Raw genomic sequence first — 16,863 nt, 5'->3', positions numbered from 1 at the left:
TTTTGCGACAGCTGATTTGCCATTGGGAAAAAGGTAAAATTAGAGCTAAACTCGCATCATACACAAGAATAAACTGCAAATGGATCAAAAATCTATGTAGAAAAATAAAGTCATATAAGTACCAGAAGCCAACAGACATGATTCTTCCTCCGCCTGTGTGAAGGAAAAGTCTTTCTAACTGAGACTCAAAATGGTGATGCAATAAAAGAAATGGTTAGTAAAATTTACTCCAGAAAAACACAAACATTTGCAATTCAAAACATACTGATAGAGAAAATGTTTGCAGCATCTATCACAAAGTGTTAATATCCTTAATATATAAGGAAATCTTTAAAAATGAGGGGAAAATGTGCTTGCTTCAGCAGCACATATACTAAAATTGGAATGATAAAAATGAGGGAGGAAGACTAAAATTCAATAGAAAAATGTGCAAAAGATATGAACAGACAATTCATGGAAAAAGATGTAAAATGGCCCTTCAATATATGAAAAATTATTCAGCTTCACTTTAATAAGAAAAATTAAAAACAAAAATACTCTGAGATATCATTTCTTATCCATCAGAATGGCAAAAATTAAAAAGCGTAACAACACAGTCTGTTTTTGAGGCTGTGAGGAGACAGGCAGGCTTACACATTGGTGGTGGAAAGGCAGATTGGCACAATCCTTGTGGAGGGGAGTTTGGCACTACATAGTCATTTGCCATTTGATCCAGCAATTCCACTTTTAGGAATTTACCCTGAGGTACCCCTTTAACAATACGGAAACACATATGTGAAGTTTTTTCATTGCAGTGTAATTTGTAATTGCACAGTATTAGAAACAACCTAAATGCTGAAGCATTGGAGGTTGATTGGGTAAACTGTGTCATACAGATGCGATGGAGCTGAAACACAAAAGAATGAGGAAGGGCTCTATGAGCTATTGTGGAGTGATTTCCAGGATAAGTGAAAAAAGCACAGAGGAAAAGAGTATCTGTAATCCACTATCTTTTGTATCAGAAAAAGGGAGAAATAAGAAAATATGTGCATTTGAAATTTATACCACAAGAAGGACAGGAAGGACAAATGAAAGAATGATGATATTGTTTAGCTAAAAGAGTTGGATGGGAATTGGGTGGAAAGGGTGGACATGATTGGGGGGTGGTTTGGTACTTCTTTTTTTTTTGCTGAGGAAGATTCACCCTAAGCTGACATCTGTTGCCAAGATTCCTCTTTTCGCTTGAGGAAGATTTGCCCTGAGCTAACATCTATGCCACTCTTCCTCCACTTTATATGTGGGTTGCTGCCACAGCATGGCTGACGAGTGGTGTAGGTCTGCACCTGGGATCCGAACCTACAAACCTAGGCTGCTGACGTGGAGTATGCCGAACTTAACCACTACGCCACCAGGTTGGCCTCAACTCTTCTTAAAATACGTGTTTTTGTATAGTTCTGACTTTTGGAACTACGTTAATGTTTTATACTTGATATAAATAAAATAAACATATGGGGGAAAACTTTGATTGGAATACAGAAAAATAAACTGTATTTCAAATGAATAACATAACCACACTGAAGTTCTCTAAGAGAGACAAATTGAGCAAACAAAAATTGTATGATGTTTGAGCATTGTAAGCTTGAAAAGTGCTTAATCAACCCTAACTCTTGTTTTGTTCACCTTCTTGTTAGAAGGAAATTTATGTTAAAGGAGAGAGCTACAGTGGTTTCAGGAGGAAAAAAAAGCCTTTATGTAGTCTGAACCAAATGTTCAGGGTCAGTGATAAAATGACAGGCGAAGGATGCAAATGGCTTTCTAAAATTAGTGTAGGGCCAGGCGGATTGGCTGACACAAATGTTCTGATCCTGTGGTGTAGCTGATCGATTCAGCATCTTAGATTATCACTCTTCGTTATTTATGCTTTTAATTGTGGTTTAAAGACAGCAGTAAATAACTAAAATAATAACAACCATAACGACATTGGATAAACATATAGCATTTAAGAGTTTTAACCTTTCATTTTGAGCTCTGCCTTAAGGAAATAGCTTCATATATTATTTCTTTAGACTAGATCAGAATATTTGCAAATAAAAATTAACTCAGAGTGTGTGAAAGTAACCTAAATATAATGTGTTTTGTTTTATGTTGGAATAGTATGATTTTCATAAGTTAAAAAATATCATCAGTGGAATCTAGAAAAATACTAAAACCTGTTCTTATTAGACTTACTGGAGACTTAGAAGTAAATAATACAGTCTATAGGAACAATTATCAAGCAGGCATCTGCAGAAAAAGAATGTCTTTATTGTTTAGTCTTAAAATATGAATGTTTATTTTCATTAAACATCAACTTATAAAAATCACCCTGAATAAAGATATTAAGATACTGTACACTACAGTAAGTTTTCATTAAGATAATAATCCAACTTCTTAGAGATTATGTTAATTGTTCTCTTATAAAAAAAATCTGTATTCATATTTCATAGATTATATGAATCAAAATGTACTGGGCTGAATAGTGGTGTCCAAAAAGATATGTCCCTGTCCTGATTCCCAGAACCTCTGAATATTACCTTATGACAGAAGATGTGATTAAGTCAAGGATCTTGGGGGAAAAGGAGCTTATCCAGGATTTTCCAGGAGCCCTAAATCCAGTGATGAGTTTTCTTATAAGGGAGAGGCAGGGAAGACCACAGATGGAAGAGGAGGCAATGTGGCCACGGGACCAGAGATGGAGACGTGGCTGCAAGTCAAGGACCACTTAGTGACACCAGAGGCTGGAAGAGACAAAGAACGGTTTGTCCCCTAGAGCCTCCAGATGGAAGACAGCCCGCTGACACCTTGATCTTGGGCTTCTGGCCTCCAGAACTGTAAGGAAATATATTTGTGCTGTTTTAAGCCATCTAATTGTTGTAATTTATTACAGCAGCCGCGGGAAACTAACATGAAACACTCAGTTACATTCATGTTTTTAAATACAGTCGTGCATCTCTTAACGATGGGGATAGATTCTGAGAAATGCTTCTTTAGCTGATTTCATCATTGTGTGAACATCACAGAGTGTACTTACACAAACCGATGTGGTACAGCCTACTACACACCCAGGCTATATAGTACTAACCTTATGGGACCACTGTCGTATATGTGGTCTGGTGTTGACCGAAATGTTATGTGGCACATGAAAACATGGATGTGGTTATTTAAACACAGAAAACAAGTATCTGGATAATTCACTTTTACAATTTACAACCATTTGTCTCTGAGTGGGCATATCCCATGCCTTCTAGCAAGGAGTTTGTGCCTCATTATGTCAGTGTAATTATGAGCAGTCAAATTATGTTTCTCTGAGACTGATTAAAAATATAACTCAATATTCCTCTGGACCTTGGAGTTAAATATAGATCACCTTGGCTAGCCACATAGAATTTGAAATCTAAGAAATATTATTTGCTCAGACAAGGATATATCATAATAATAATGATACTTTTCCTGAAGACAGACACTTTAAAAAAGATTGTGGGAGGCCAGCCCAGTGGCGTAGCAGTTAAGTTCGCGTGCTCTGCATTGGCGGCCCAGGGTTCACTGGTTTGCATCCTGGGCACAGACCTATGTGCTGCTTATAGAGCCATGCTGTGGCAGATGTCTCACATATAAAGTAGAGGGAAATGGGCACAGATGTTAGCTCAGGGCCAATCTTCCTCAAAATGAAATAAAACAAAATAAAATTCTGAGTGTGAGAAAAAAACTCCTAAACAATTTATAGTACAAAAAGGTCAATCAAATAGTTTGAGACCGTCTGAATTAAATCCACCCTTAACTTTTAGATGAGATTGCAGGACATATTGAGAAGAGCTCTAGATGGAGAGTCAGCTTATTCAGTTGTGTTAGACTTTTCTGGGTTCTTTCCAAGGAGTTTAGGAATTATAAATTACTGTATTTATGATTATAATGGGTTGGAAGTGTCTTTTGTTCCAAGGAAAATAAACTCTTCAAAAGGAAATGGAGCTGTTCTGAGTATCAGGAAGACATGTGTTCATAGGAACGCATAAGCTCAAGACGGGTGGAATGCAAGCTTTAGGCTGAAGAAAGGAATAGAGGAGCTTGAATGATATCAAGCTGGGAGTGTGTAGAATTCCTGACCTAGTGGAAGCCTGGGTGCATGCTGCATGCCTGCAGTGATCACCAGTCAGGCATACATGTGATACAGGAACGGTGAGAGGTTTTGGTCATCTGTATATCCACCAGTGAGGACCTTAAATTATCTGGTATGTGGTACAAATGTTGTAATGAACAAGTATTGGATTTCTTTGGTTGACAGTTTCTTCTTTCCAAAAGCAAAATAACTGATCCAATTCCACACGTCAAGGAAGAATTATTAGAGATGTGAAAGTGATGAGAACCTTGGATAAAAGTAGCCCTCTTATAGCAGGAGAACCCTGGGTATTTGGAAATATGTACTCTAGATTTTAGGAAGTCTGTATAACTGTTGTCCACGATTCAAAATATGAAGATTGTTCATTGTGATTGACATGTTATCAAAAATGAAATCCTCATAGAATAATTATGTATAATTACAATGAAGAACAAAGGGATTACATCTTTAGAAGATTGTATGACTACATGAGGAACTCCGAAACAGACTTTAATTGACCATGCATAAAAAGTGCAAAGCAAAGGTATATAACCAGAGGTAAATAATGGCATGATACAGAACTGTAAGAAATTAGTCAGAAAATCTACAGTATAGTGTGGTTGGAGACTGGTTGAAACAAAGTAAAACTAAAGGGATTTTTAAATGTTTTGCTTATGTGGACCACCATCTCGGGGTGGATGATGCAACGTTAATTGGAAATAGAAAGACGATTCTATTTTGCGTCCGTATTTTCTAATAAGGGGGACTGGATTTCCAATGTAGGTTGAAGATGGAAAAAGTTAAACTTTTTTAACTTGGGATCTAGAAATTCTCAAGCAAACCATGGATAGAATTCAGAGTGTCCATGAACTTGAATGGAGAAAGAAAATGCATCTTTATTTTCGTTGACCTCAGCTTAAATTTAATATTTCCTTCAATTTTGAATGTAGACAATAAACCACAGTAATATCAGCATTAAACTTTATCGCTAATAAAATCACAGGTATTTTCATATCACATTACAATTGTTGCGCAGCCTCAAAATATCATTTATGCTCATCACTGCTTTAAAATCGCAGTAGTTATGAGAACCACAAGTAGATCTTGTTATTTAATTTCTTAATAAAGAAAACATATATATTATTATATTCTGAAAACTGTATTTCAATATTAGTTTTCTTAATAATCTTATGTATTTTATTTTATACATTTAAAAATATTATTCTGAGAAAGGACCCAGAGGCTTCATCAGACTGCCAAAGGGGTTTATAGCATAAAATTTTAAGAACCCCTGAATGAGCTGCTTTAAATGAGTGTGTCTCCAGGCTTAGATAGCTCAGTTACTTGAAGAATGGGAAGAATTCTGAGCTAGACTTGGTTATCTTTAGGGAAAGTTGAGAGTCACAGAGGTAGCAAATAATTAGAAATAGGTAAATGGCATAATTTAATCTGGATCAGTCAACTTGCTCTTAATATTTAACAGACTCTTATGTTAGGCCACTAAAAGGATAGATTGGGAAGACTTGGAATAGTGGTACGTAATACTCCCACGATCTGTTTGGAACCTGGATCAAAGTCCCTCAACAGTCTGTGTGGTTAATAACCCAACTTTACACGATGACACCATATCTCACCTTGAGGTCAGTTAAAACTCTCCCAGAACTTGCTGTGCCCACCTTCAGCACCCACCCCTAGTGAAGCCTCTATGGCCATTCCATCTCTTCCTTAAGGACTCTGGTACCTGTTCACACTTTTCCTCTCTAGTCTGCGTTCTCTCGTGATCCTTGGCAGTTTTATGGCCTTTGGGTTACCTCTGTGACTTCAAGCTCTCATTTCAGTTTGACCATGCACTACCTGGGCCATGCTCTAGAATTTATCTACCAGAAAAGCTCCATCTCTGAAATCTCAAACTTCAGCACCTTACTGTCTAATGCTAACAGCTTGGGAATTATAATTGAATAAATAGCACCCATTTAAAAATGGAGAGATTTGGTATGAACACCCGGATTTGTCAGCTTCTTTTTAAAAACTGGAAGGCTTACACGATTCGCCCTGGAATCCTGTGTGGACAGGGGAGGATAAGGACTGCCCATTTTAGATGGAAATGTGCTCTCCAGATTGCTTCAGTCTCTCTTGTCTCTTGTCTCCCATTATCGCTATTGTTTCTTTGATCTTGAGGCCACCAGTCAGTTATTCATCATTGCATTTGGGTTTTTTTTCTCCCTTCCAGTTCTCTTTGAGCACTTACCCACATTTTCAGTCATTAAACACTTAACTTTGCAAAATCTGCAGCTTCTAATTTTCATTATAGTTCTTTATCTAGTTAAGAACCTAGGACCTTTACTCCCTTTTCTTCCTATTTTGTAAGTCCTCTTCTGGCTTTGCTTCTTTTTTTTTTTTATCTTGTGGGGATCCAAAGGTTCATTACTTTCAAGACTTCTTTTTATCATCACTCTCAAATCCACTTAAGGTCATTAGCATAAGAGTAGAAATTGGGAACAAAATTTTTAAAACAGACCCTTCTCCCTGGAAATTTAAAAACAAACAAAACAAATAAACAAGCTATTAAACATCTCTTGACATTTCATATTCTGTAGGAAATAGCTAAAAGAATGGTCAAAGGGAATTTATGGCATTAAATTATTCATATCAATAAAGAAATGAAAGAAATAAATTAAATACCTACCTCAACAGTTATAAAAATAACATTGAACAAATGAAAAGAAACCAGAAGGAATTAAAATTAGAAGTAGCAATTGAGTTAGGGAGCTAAACAACAATAAACATTCAAAATCTTATTCTTTGAGAAAAATCAATAAAAGAAACAGCTAACCTAATCTAGGAAAAAAGGAGAAAGCACAAACACACAAAACTAGAGTTGACAGAGGAAATTATAAAAAATTATGAGACCACTTTGTACCAATGTATGAAAAAAACTGGGCACTGGCCGGGTGGTGCAGTGGTTAAGTGTGCATGTTCCACTTTGGTGGCCTGGGGTTTGCTGGTTCGGATCCTGGGTGCAGACATGGCACCGCTTGGCAAGACATGCTGTGGTAGGCATCCCACATATAAAGTAGAGGAAGATGGGCATGGATGTGCGCTCAGGGCCAGTCTTCCTCAGCAAAAAGAGGAGGATTGGCAGCAGTTAGCTCAGGGCTAATCTTCCTAAAAAAAAAAAAAAAAAACTGAAAGAGTAAATACCATGAATATATTTAAAACAAAAATGCTGCTTACAAAATTGACCCTATTAGAAGCAGAAGCTCTAAACAGAATGATTTTCATGAAAGAAAAAAGAGGAAGTATAAAAAGAACTCCCCCAAGAAAAGCACTAATCCCAGACGATGTCACGGGGGAAGTCTACCAAACTTTTTAAAGGTCAGTAATATTAAAAATGCTTAAACTATTCCGAAGGAGAATAAGGGATATCTTTCAGATTTGTTTTTTGAAACATATTATTGATCCCCAAACTGATAAAATTGCATAAAAAATTTATTGGTTATAAAAATGTGTAACCTATCTCAGTTATGACTACTGAGGCAGAAATCTTAAATAAAAGTTATTAAACAGACTCCAACAGAATATTTTAAAAATAACCAATAAAATTTCATTCTAAGATTATTAGAAAAATCCATTAATTTATTATTTTAATAGAGCTAAGGAGGAAAAACATCATATGATTCCCAGAGATGTAGCAAAGACATTTGACTCCTCTGGGTCGTCCCGCTCCCCTCTCTTGCCTCGTCAGGCTCTGCGCCCTGTCTGTCAGGTGTGAGATGGCGTGCTCAAGTTTCCTGTTCTGCCGTCAGTCTTTCTCTTAGGCACCCAACGGAGGCCCACAGCAAAGAACTGGTGGATAGGGTAGGACTCCACTTGTGTCTGGGGCTCCCAGCGATTCTAAACTGTCATGCTAGTCCACCTTTAGTCTTCAAAACTTCGTTAATCTTTCAGTTGATTTTTCTCCCCTGCTTTTCAATCCTCCCCCCACCCCTTCTCCCCTAGTCTGCCAAGAGTAGAACAACTTGTCTCTCCTATGTCTCCTCAGAGGCATTTGTCACTCTTTTGAATTCAGTTTGCCTGGTTGCCTTGTAACCTCAACTTCAGTCAGGGTTCTCTAGAGAAACAGAAGCAATGGGAGATTATTTATATATATATATATGTGTAAGAAGAATTTAGTGTTAGGAATTGGCTCATGCAATTATGGAGACTGAGAAGTCCCACGATGTGCAATCTGCAAGCTGGAGACCAGGAAAGCCAGTAGTGTAATTCAGTCTGAGTCTGGAAACCGGGAGTGCTGAGGGCAGATCAATGTCCCAGCTCAAGGAATCAGGCGGGAAGGGTTGAATTCTCCCTTCCTCTGCCTTTTCATTTTATTCAGGCCCTCAGTGGATTGGAGGATGCCCACCCACATTGGGGAGGGTGAACTGCTTTCCTAGTCCACGAATTCAAATGCTGATTGCATCCAGACACATCCAGAAATAACGTTTAGCCAAATATCCGGGTACTTCATGATCCAGTCAAGTTAACACATAAAATTAACCATTATATATATAAAATTAGGGTTAGAGTGGTGTTGTTCTTTTGTAGCTCTATATATCCTAACCTCAGGAATTGTGGCTTATTCATCAATATATATTTACAACTAAACATGTATGCCTTTCCTATTAACAACCTTATCATGGGCATAAACTGGACATGTTAAGTTACATTAATTGAAAGATTTTCTATTTTTTTCCTTCTGCATATAAAGAATCTCAATATTTACTCTTGGTTACTCCCTAGTGGTAGTATCTTTAAAACGCCTGACAGTGTTTATTAGTAAATTACCTGATTATTTCAGGAATGAAAGATAAGCTGTAACTAATAAGCCAGTACACAGATGAACAGAAACAAATCATTTTGGAGACAAACAAATATTTCTGTATTAAAGGAAGATGAAGGAATAATCACCAAGCTTTTTCTTCAACAGAATACATTTCTGAGAAAAGTTACTGATCTCAAATTTTCACCCCAGAGACTCTCTAAAGCCAAACAGGGCTTTCTTTTCTGTTTTCAGAGTTCCTGCCTCTAATGAATGTTGGAATTAAGGGAGAAGAAGATAAAAACAAACCAGAGAGATGCAGAATTAAATGCCTGGCTGGGAGAATGGAAAGTTCAATCCTTAAAAACTGCGCCCAGCTAGCAAGACTGTTGAAATTAATTGGGCATTGCCTTCACTTGTCATCTCTCCTAGCCTCTGTTCTATAATTTATTTCTCTTGGTTTCTGATTCTTGTCTATTTATTTACCCATCTTATTATTTTTAAACACTTTGCTTCTGATTTTGGTTCCTGTCAGCCGTTGTTCTCCTGCCTTATTTTGGCCTCAGTCACTACTGACCTCAGTTCTAGTTTCTCTGAGCGGATCTGACAGTCAGGTGCTACTGCAGGTAGACACCTCTGGGATGATCAAGCCCCATTCCATGGCCAATGTTCCAAATTAGATTTTTACCCTTTCCTCTGATATTTTATGTCTCTTTCAAGTTTTCTCTAATGTCTACGCAATAACATCTTTTTCTGGGTTAGTTTATCTCAATCCAGATCAATCTACATTTTATACTTCCTCATTCACTCAAACTGGTTTTTGTGTTCGTGTCTCTAAATTATGGGTACGTATTTTCATATTTTCCTTGTGTCAGTGGAATCTGCGTATGTCTCTGTAAGTCATTAGTGGCTTATTTGTGGTCTTTCTCTCTGCCCATTCTGTTCCCTCAGTAGATTGTAAATTCAGCATAGGCAAGCTCAAAACTTGGCTTATCTCTAAATTTTAGAATCTCCTTCTTAGGAGGATGAAATAAAGCCTTGTATGATTCTGGTGCCCTCATTGTGAGCTGTAATTAATGTATGCCCTTTAGTAGTTGTTTAGAAATGCTTGAGTCTGGACATGCTATGGGCAATGATGGGTTATATGAAATCCTATCTTGTAGAGTTTTGGAAGATAATGCACACAGCAAACATACCATATTAACTATTCTTATTCTTATTATCTTTTGTACCATTTCCTTTTGGGACTTAAAAAATGCATGTCCATAATTATTTGACCATTGAGGACTCTTTGTTGATCCACATCTATCGCTATCAATAGAGGTGACCAATTCTTTTTTTATTTTAACTAGAACAAATTAATTGTGACAGTTGACAGACTTTCAAAAATGCTGCCTTATCTCTGGCTCTCAAATCTGTTAGTTCCGACAGACTGTCTTCTGAGTGGATAATACCTAATCAAAGATATATACTAACTACCTCTATTTTACTTTTTCCTCTTTTTCTTTGCAAGCTAACTCCTCACTCTGTTGATTTTTGCAAATTTTCTTTCCCTCAAATTTCTTGAATGATGAGTGCATTAGTCAGTCTGGGCTGCTATAACAAAATACCATAGATGGGTGGCTTAGAAAAAACAGAAATGTACGTCTCACAGTGCTGGAGGCTGGAAGTTGAGATCGGGGTGGCAGCCTGGTCAGGTTCTGCTGAGGGCCCTCTTCCAGGTTACAGATGGCTGACTTCTAGTTGTATCCTTACATGGTGGAAAGAGGGAGAGAGAGCTCCCCTTGGGGTATGGTTCTTTTATAAACCACTAATCCCATTCATGAGAGCTCCACCCTCATGACCTAAGCACCTCCCAAAGGCCGCACCTCCTAATACCATCACACTGGGGGTTAGGATTTCAATATATGGATTTTAGGTGGACAGAAATGTTCACAAATGGCGATGTTATATTTTGTAACAACTAGATCTTGGGTTATCTGAAATCTTTGGTTCCACGTAACACAGTACACTTCAAATATCTTTGAAGAAAATTTGCTTTAAAAATCAGTTTTGGTCAGCTGACACTAGGTCCACTTTTGTTGCATAATCTAATTTTTTAAATGCTGGTGTTTTGTTTCTCTTGCTCATGTCATACCAATTTATACTTTAAAAAGTTTGCTGTGTGAATTAAGAACAGTGCTATTTAGCAAAGGCAATTATTTGATTACCTCCCCTGTGCTAGTCGAAGCCTGGCATTTAATCTGGCTGAGGCTCACAGACCGCAATTTGAACAATCAGGGTAGTTTTCTGTAATTGCAATAAATCTTATCATTAACCATGACAGACTTTTCCTCCCACAGAATTTTTTTTTTCAGTAACAGTTAACTTCTGAACTCCTCATGAAAGCCAGATTTCACTGTAGTCAAGTGAATTTCATAGTCAGCTGGCAGAATATAAAGACAGAGTCTGTGTTGGAAAAACACTGATGTCTCAAGAGCGGAACCTAAAGAGGTCCCTCTAACGCGAAAGTAAGGCTCAAATGAATATGCCACATACAGAGGCCATCTGAAGGAATAATTTGTGAAAGGATTATCTGCTGCAAGACTGTTTAATTTTCTAAGAGGGAAACAGATGGAGATCAAGATGTGAGGCATACTTACATTGTTACATTTTGGTCATTTATATAAAATACACCTGCTACTGTATTGAGGCTTCCCGGGATGAAAAATATGAGAAGAGAAAATATTTTAAAAGGAACATTTATTGCCACCTTATGTAAGCTAATTTTACAACCTGTCCTATTTAAATAGGAATTGAAAAGTGGACCATGTTCGAGGCTCTACCATCTTAAGAACGTTCCCTTCACATTCGCCCTGTCCAATGCCTGATGTGTAGCCATGTTTAATAGGTTATGATTTCAAATGATACACTTTCCTTTGTTATCCAGTTGGTGTTCAAACTGTTGGCTCCTGCTGTGGAAGATGAGAAATTTAGGGCATTTTTACTCTAACCTTACTGATTTTGTTAAGCACATACTTTTTCTTGTGATTGATATTTTGACCATTGATGCCTTGTTCCATATCACTAAGTCTCCTTTGCTTTGTCTATAAGTTCAATAAAATAGCATAGTATTATGATTATCTAAAGTGTACTTAAAACAGTACCAAGTACTTATTAGGACCTATGGATAAAGAAATTAATTCCTTATCTCTAAAGCCTTGCTAATCAAAGAAGAATGTCTCAATGTCAGGGACCTATTGCTTCTCTTTCATTTCTTCTGAGCTTTTTTCTGCTTTTAAGTCACTCTTGGCTGCCATTGGATGCTCTGTTGGGTGCATGGGAGGTAAATTCTCTGAGTCTTACATCGCTCAAACTGTCTTTATTTTGCCCTCAAATTAATTTCTATCTACTGGCTATACAATTCTAGCTTCAAGATTATTTTTCCTCAGACGTTTGAATGCATGTCCACGTGGTCTTCTGGTATTCAGTGTTGCGGTGAGGAGTCTCTTCTCAGTTTGTTCTAGTTTTTTATAGGTAATCTATTTTTTTTTCTCTGTAGTGGTTTTATTTTTCTCTCTTTACTTGATCTTCTGAAGCTTCACAATAATGAATCTAAATCTTTTAAAATTTTTCTTTTAAAATTTATCTTCCTCAGCATTTGGTGGCCTTTCACCTTTTTGTTTTTAGACCTATTCATTCTAATAATCACCCCATTCCATTTCAGAATTCTTTCTTCTTTCTCATTCCTCAATTATAGTAGCTTGTTTTTGTGCTTGATTTATAGATGCAATATTCTTTTGCCTTTTGCCTTAAAAAATATTTCTGAACACAGAGAACTGTAGAAAAGTGGGTACAATGAACACCTAAACCCTCCAGCTAGATTCAACCATTGCTAACATTTGATGCAACAGCTTTTGGAATCTCTCTGTGGATATCAAACCTCTTAAAATATCCTCTTCTCTTTACTAAATTATTTCTATTTCTTCTGGTATCAATTGTTCTGATTATTTCTTTTGGTTATTCTCTCTCATGCCATTGATTTTCCTTCGTTGTTTATATTTTATATTAGTTAGTTGGTTATATGTTTTTAAAAGACTAGACCGATTAGTGTGCAGGATTGACGAGAGTTTCCTATGCAATGGTGTAATGATTATTTCATGTGGAGACATGAGTTTCTACTGGCATTGCACTTGGGAGTGTCTGTTTCCCTAACACATTTTGCTCTTCAGTGAGGAGCCGGGCGGTAGGCTCTGCGTAGGAGGGCAGGGCATGGTGGTTGGCAGGCTTCACTTTAAGGTGTGGATGCGGAGCAGACCATCAGCCTGGGGCCCTCTGCTCCAATTGCCAAAGGTACAGATGACTTCAGGACTTCAGTGTATTTGTTACTGGGCAGAATTATCTTCCTTTCCCTCCTCCATAGCTGTTGTATGATTCCAGAGTTCTCTTCAACTTTGTTTGCTTGTCCGTTAGACTTCTACACCCAGGGCCATTCCTGAGGTAGAAAAAGGTGCCTCCTTTGGCACAGATACAAAGGATGTGGTTAACAGGAGTGTGGCTTGGACTTTAGCCCCTGTGAAACCGCTTGCTGGGAACCTATGTGCAGTTTGCAACCTACACACCTGTCTGTGGTGGCTTACCTACATCCAAGACCTAAGAGCCTTCCCCAGAGTGTAGTTCCCCTTTAAAGAGCTCCATAGGGTGAAGGGAGATAGTAACCTATCTCGTGCCCCTCCCATTTCCCACCTAAATACAATTTCTACATTGCTACCAGCACAATTTTTCTAGTATTTGTGAACATGACTTTTTCACCTGTCCAACAAGAGAGGGAGACGTGAGTGTGAGGCCTCAATCCTGAGTGAAATTACGTTAATAGATACTGTGAAGTCACGAGGGAGGGCCACTGGAGGATGGGGACAAGGGAAGGCTAAAACAAAGATAAAATACCCAGATGGAAGCAAGAGGTGTGAGGGTGAAACTCGAGAAAAGGTACAGGGTTAAAGATGGTGTCTGGAGAATCAACTCCACGGAGGCGATCCCGGAAGCCCTGAGACAGAGAAACTCTGAGGGGTCGAGTGTGGAGAGAGGAGGCAGCCTGGCCAGACCCGCAAGGGTGGGAGAGGCAAGCAGCATTTGTGAAATTAAGAGCAGAAACACTTTAGACACAGAAGCACTATCTCGGCCCTTTTATGTCATGTTTCTCCTACGTTTATAACTATTCAGTTCCCTCACTGACCACAGGACCAAGTCAGAACTCCGGTGCATGGCATGCATTTCCTCCAGGACCTGGCCACCGGTTAGCCACCTCCTCTCCCACTCACCTCCAGCCTCACTGTGCACTCTTGCATTTCTGAACCCTGTGTGGCACTTTGAACACTGTGTTCTCTCATGTGTCTATGTCTTTGAACATAAGGTTTTATCCAGTTCTTTCCCATCAACCTGAAAGATACATTTTCCTCCTCCTAGACTCACTAGAGATCCCTTTGCCACTGAAACCATTCCTAAGTGTAGTCCGTGTTGAGTTGGTTTATTCCTCTATCCTCCTCCCTCTGTATGTTGCCCTTACATTGTATTGCATTTGTTTAATTACTTGTAGCAGAACCATTTCTCTCTAGAACTGTCCTCATCATCACATCCATATTACTTGATACCTAACAGGGAGGTGCTTAGTGGTTGTCAGCTGAACGGACGAATGAGGTCCATGCGCCGCCCCTCTCTAACCCTTCATTCTCTTAAACATCCCTCTCCTTTCGGCATTCTCCTTTGTTCTGTACATTGACAACTTTCATTCTTCAAATTCGGAAAAATCCCATCTGAAAGACTTATCTGCTCAGAGGCTACAATAGTGGTTTATTTATTCCTCCATACATTCACTCAATACACTCTGTGTACTAGGTACTGGCAGAAACACTGGGGATGAACAAAAGCAGACCCAGTTCCTGTTTAGAGGGAGAAACTGACATTAATCATATGATTATACAGACAAGTGTAATCTTCTTCTTTGAAGGGGAAATACATGGTGCTGGGAGAACCTCTAATGGGGCAGTAGGTACTTAGGGAGGCCATGGAAGGCTGCTTCTGGGAAAGTGACACATGGCTGAGATTGAACAGGAAGAGAGGAAAGAGTGATCCAGCAAGAGTGAATGGTACGTGCAAAGACCCTGTGGCTGGCACAGGGAGTAGAATGCGCTAAAAGAGGCCACTGTGATTAGTAGTGAGGGGAGAAGGTGAGCATACTGAAGAAGAAGCTGCAGAGCAGCAGGCATCAGCACATGCAGGGTCCTCTGGGCTCTGCTGAGTATCTTTTGCGTTTAGTGTGTGGACCCTGGGACCAGACTGCCTGGGTTTGTATCCTGACCCCAGCACTTACTTTCTGTGTGACTTGGGAAAGTCTCTGTGCCTCAGTTTGCTATCTGTAACATGAGGATCATATTAGTACCTACCTTATGAGGACTAAATGAATTGGTATGAAAAGCACTTAGAACAGTGCCTAGCAGATTGCACTATGATTTTTGTCGGTCATCATGATATCTTTCCCAGACATATTACCAAATAAATATGGGGGAGATTAGCTACAAGGAAGTATTTACACTAAGTCAGGGAAATTATGTATTCATATATATACACACGCACGTATATATGATGATATATATCATTGTAGGTTATATTTCATATGTTATTATATTTCATATACATATATATGATTTCCATGACTTAGTGTAAATACTTCCTTGTATCTAATCTTGCCCATATTTATTTGGTAATGTGCCTGGGAAAGACATTCTATATTGTAGAGTAGAGAAAGAAGGGAAATTAAGGGATTGTTTCTCTAATTTTCCCTTTCAAAACTCTAATTTTGAGACTTACAGAGACTTCGATAGAGTTAAAAACCTCAGTGTGTTAAGGATTATTTTTTTCCTCCATTTCTCACCACTTTTTAAGAGCAGGAGGGCCCTGTAGGTAGAATTTTCCTCAAGCTAAGAAACAGCCTGCTTCAAATACCTAAATACATTGATTTAGCGCCTCTCAACCCCTTAAGTTGAGATGGACATGTAATAGCAGAAATTACATTGATAAAAACCCCCTTTTCCAAGTCACTAACTGCTACTAAGACATACTTGCATCAAGTGTATAAAGGGATTTCATTTCAAGCATCATTGAGTTGTGAAGGTAAGAATTATGCATAATTTGTTTCATTGGCACTGTTATTTAAGAAGCCTTATTGATTTTCATTGGTGACTACGTATAACTTGTAACATTTCTTTCAATGATCATTTGGATTGCAATTGTGTTAAAATAGCATCCAAAGCACAAATGGGAGAAAAAGAGAGATTTCATTTAGAGCTCCTGTTTATTGAGTGCCTGCTTTGTGCTATTTGGTTAAAGTGGAGCCTGGTGTGTGTGTGTGCGCACGCGTGTATGTGTGTGTGTTACTTTCCACAAGTATCACCAAGCGTAGTGTCTCTTAGAAAATATTAGCTTCTGAATACATTTGAACCATGAAACAATATTTCCCTCTGTCTCCCTTTGTCATTATTAATTAGGAAAAATTGCCAGACTCCCCAGAAGTAGCGTGTCTAATTTAATAACCTGAGAATGTGATGCTTGAAAATATAATGAAATGTACTAAATACCACGGCCGTTTTATAATTACTGATACAGAACATATTGTAACTAATCTTTACTGATTAGCAAAGACTTTTATAAAGCACAAAATACACTCAGATGAGAACTACAGCTTTATCTGCATAATTTAGTGTAATTATCAATCAGGAAAATGTTCTTGAGCCTGAGCTGATGGGCCAGAATTTGTCTGAAGATGGAGGATATCAGTCAACAAACTCTCTGCTAGATTATTTTTTTCCTTAATTCTGTAACAAAACACACAGAAATAAATTTAGTGGAAGTCTCCTCTTTTTCTTTGGAAAAGTTTCTATCATTTGGTTTTCATCAGCAGCCTACCTGATCGTCCTAA

General features: G+C 38.1%; 1 protein-coding gene across 4 annotated transcripts in view; it reads left to right on the top strand.

Moving 5' to 3' along the window:
• LOC106824262 (histone-arginine methyltransferase CARM1-like) overlaps window positions 1–16,863 on the top strand; it is a 255,969-nt gene that overhangs the window by 20,229 nt on the left and 218,877 nt on the right. The gene's annotated exons all lie outside the window — the stretch shown is intronic.

The sequence above is a fragment of the Equus asinus genome, chromosome 23, assembly GCF_041296235.1.
Source record: "Equus asinus isolate D_3611 breed Donkey chromosome 23, EquAss-T2T_v2, whole genome shotgun sequence".
Taxonomy (NCBI): Eukaryota; Metazoa; Chordata; class Mammalia; order Perissodactyla; family Equidae; genus Equus; species Equus asinus.
The sequence above is the reverse complement of the archived record's forward strand: the minus strand, read 5'-3'. Positions and strand labels throughout refer to the sequence as shown.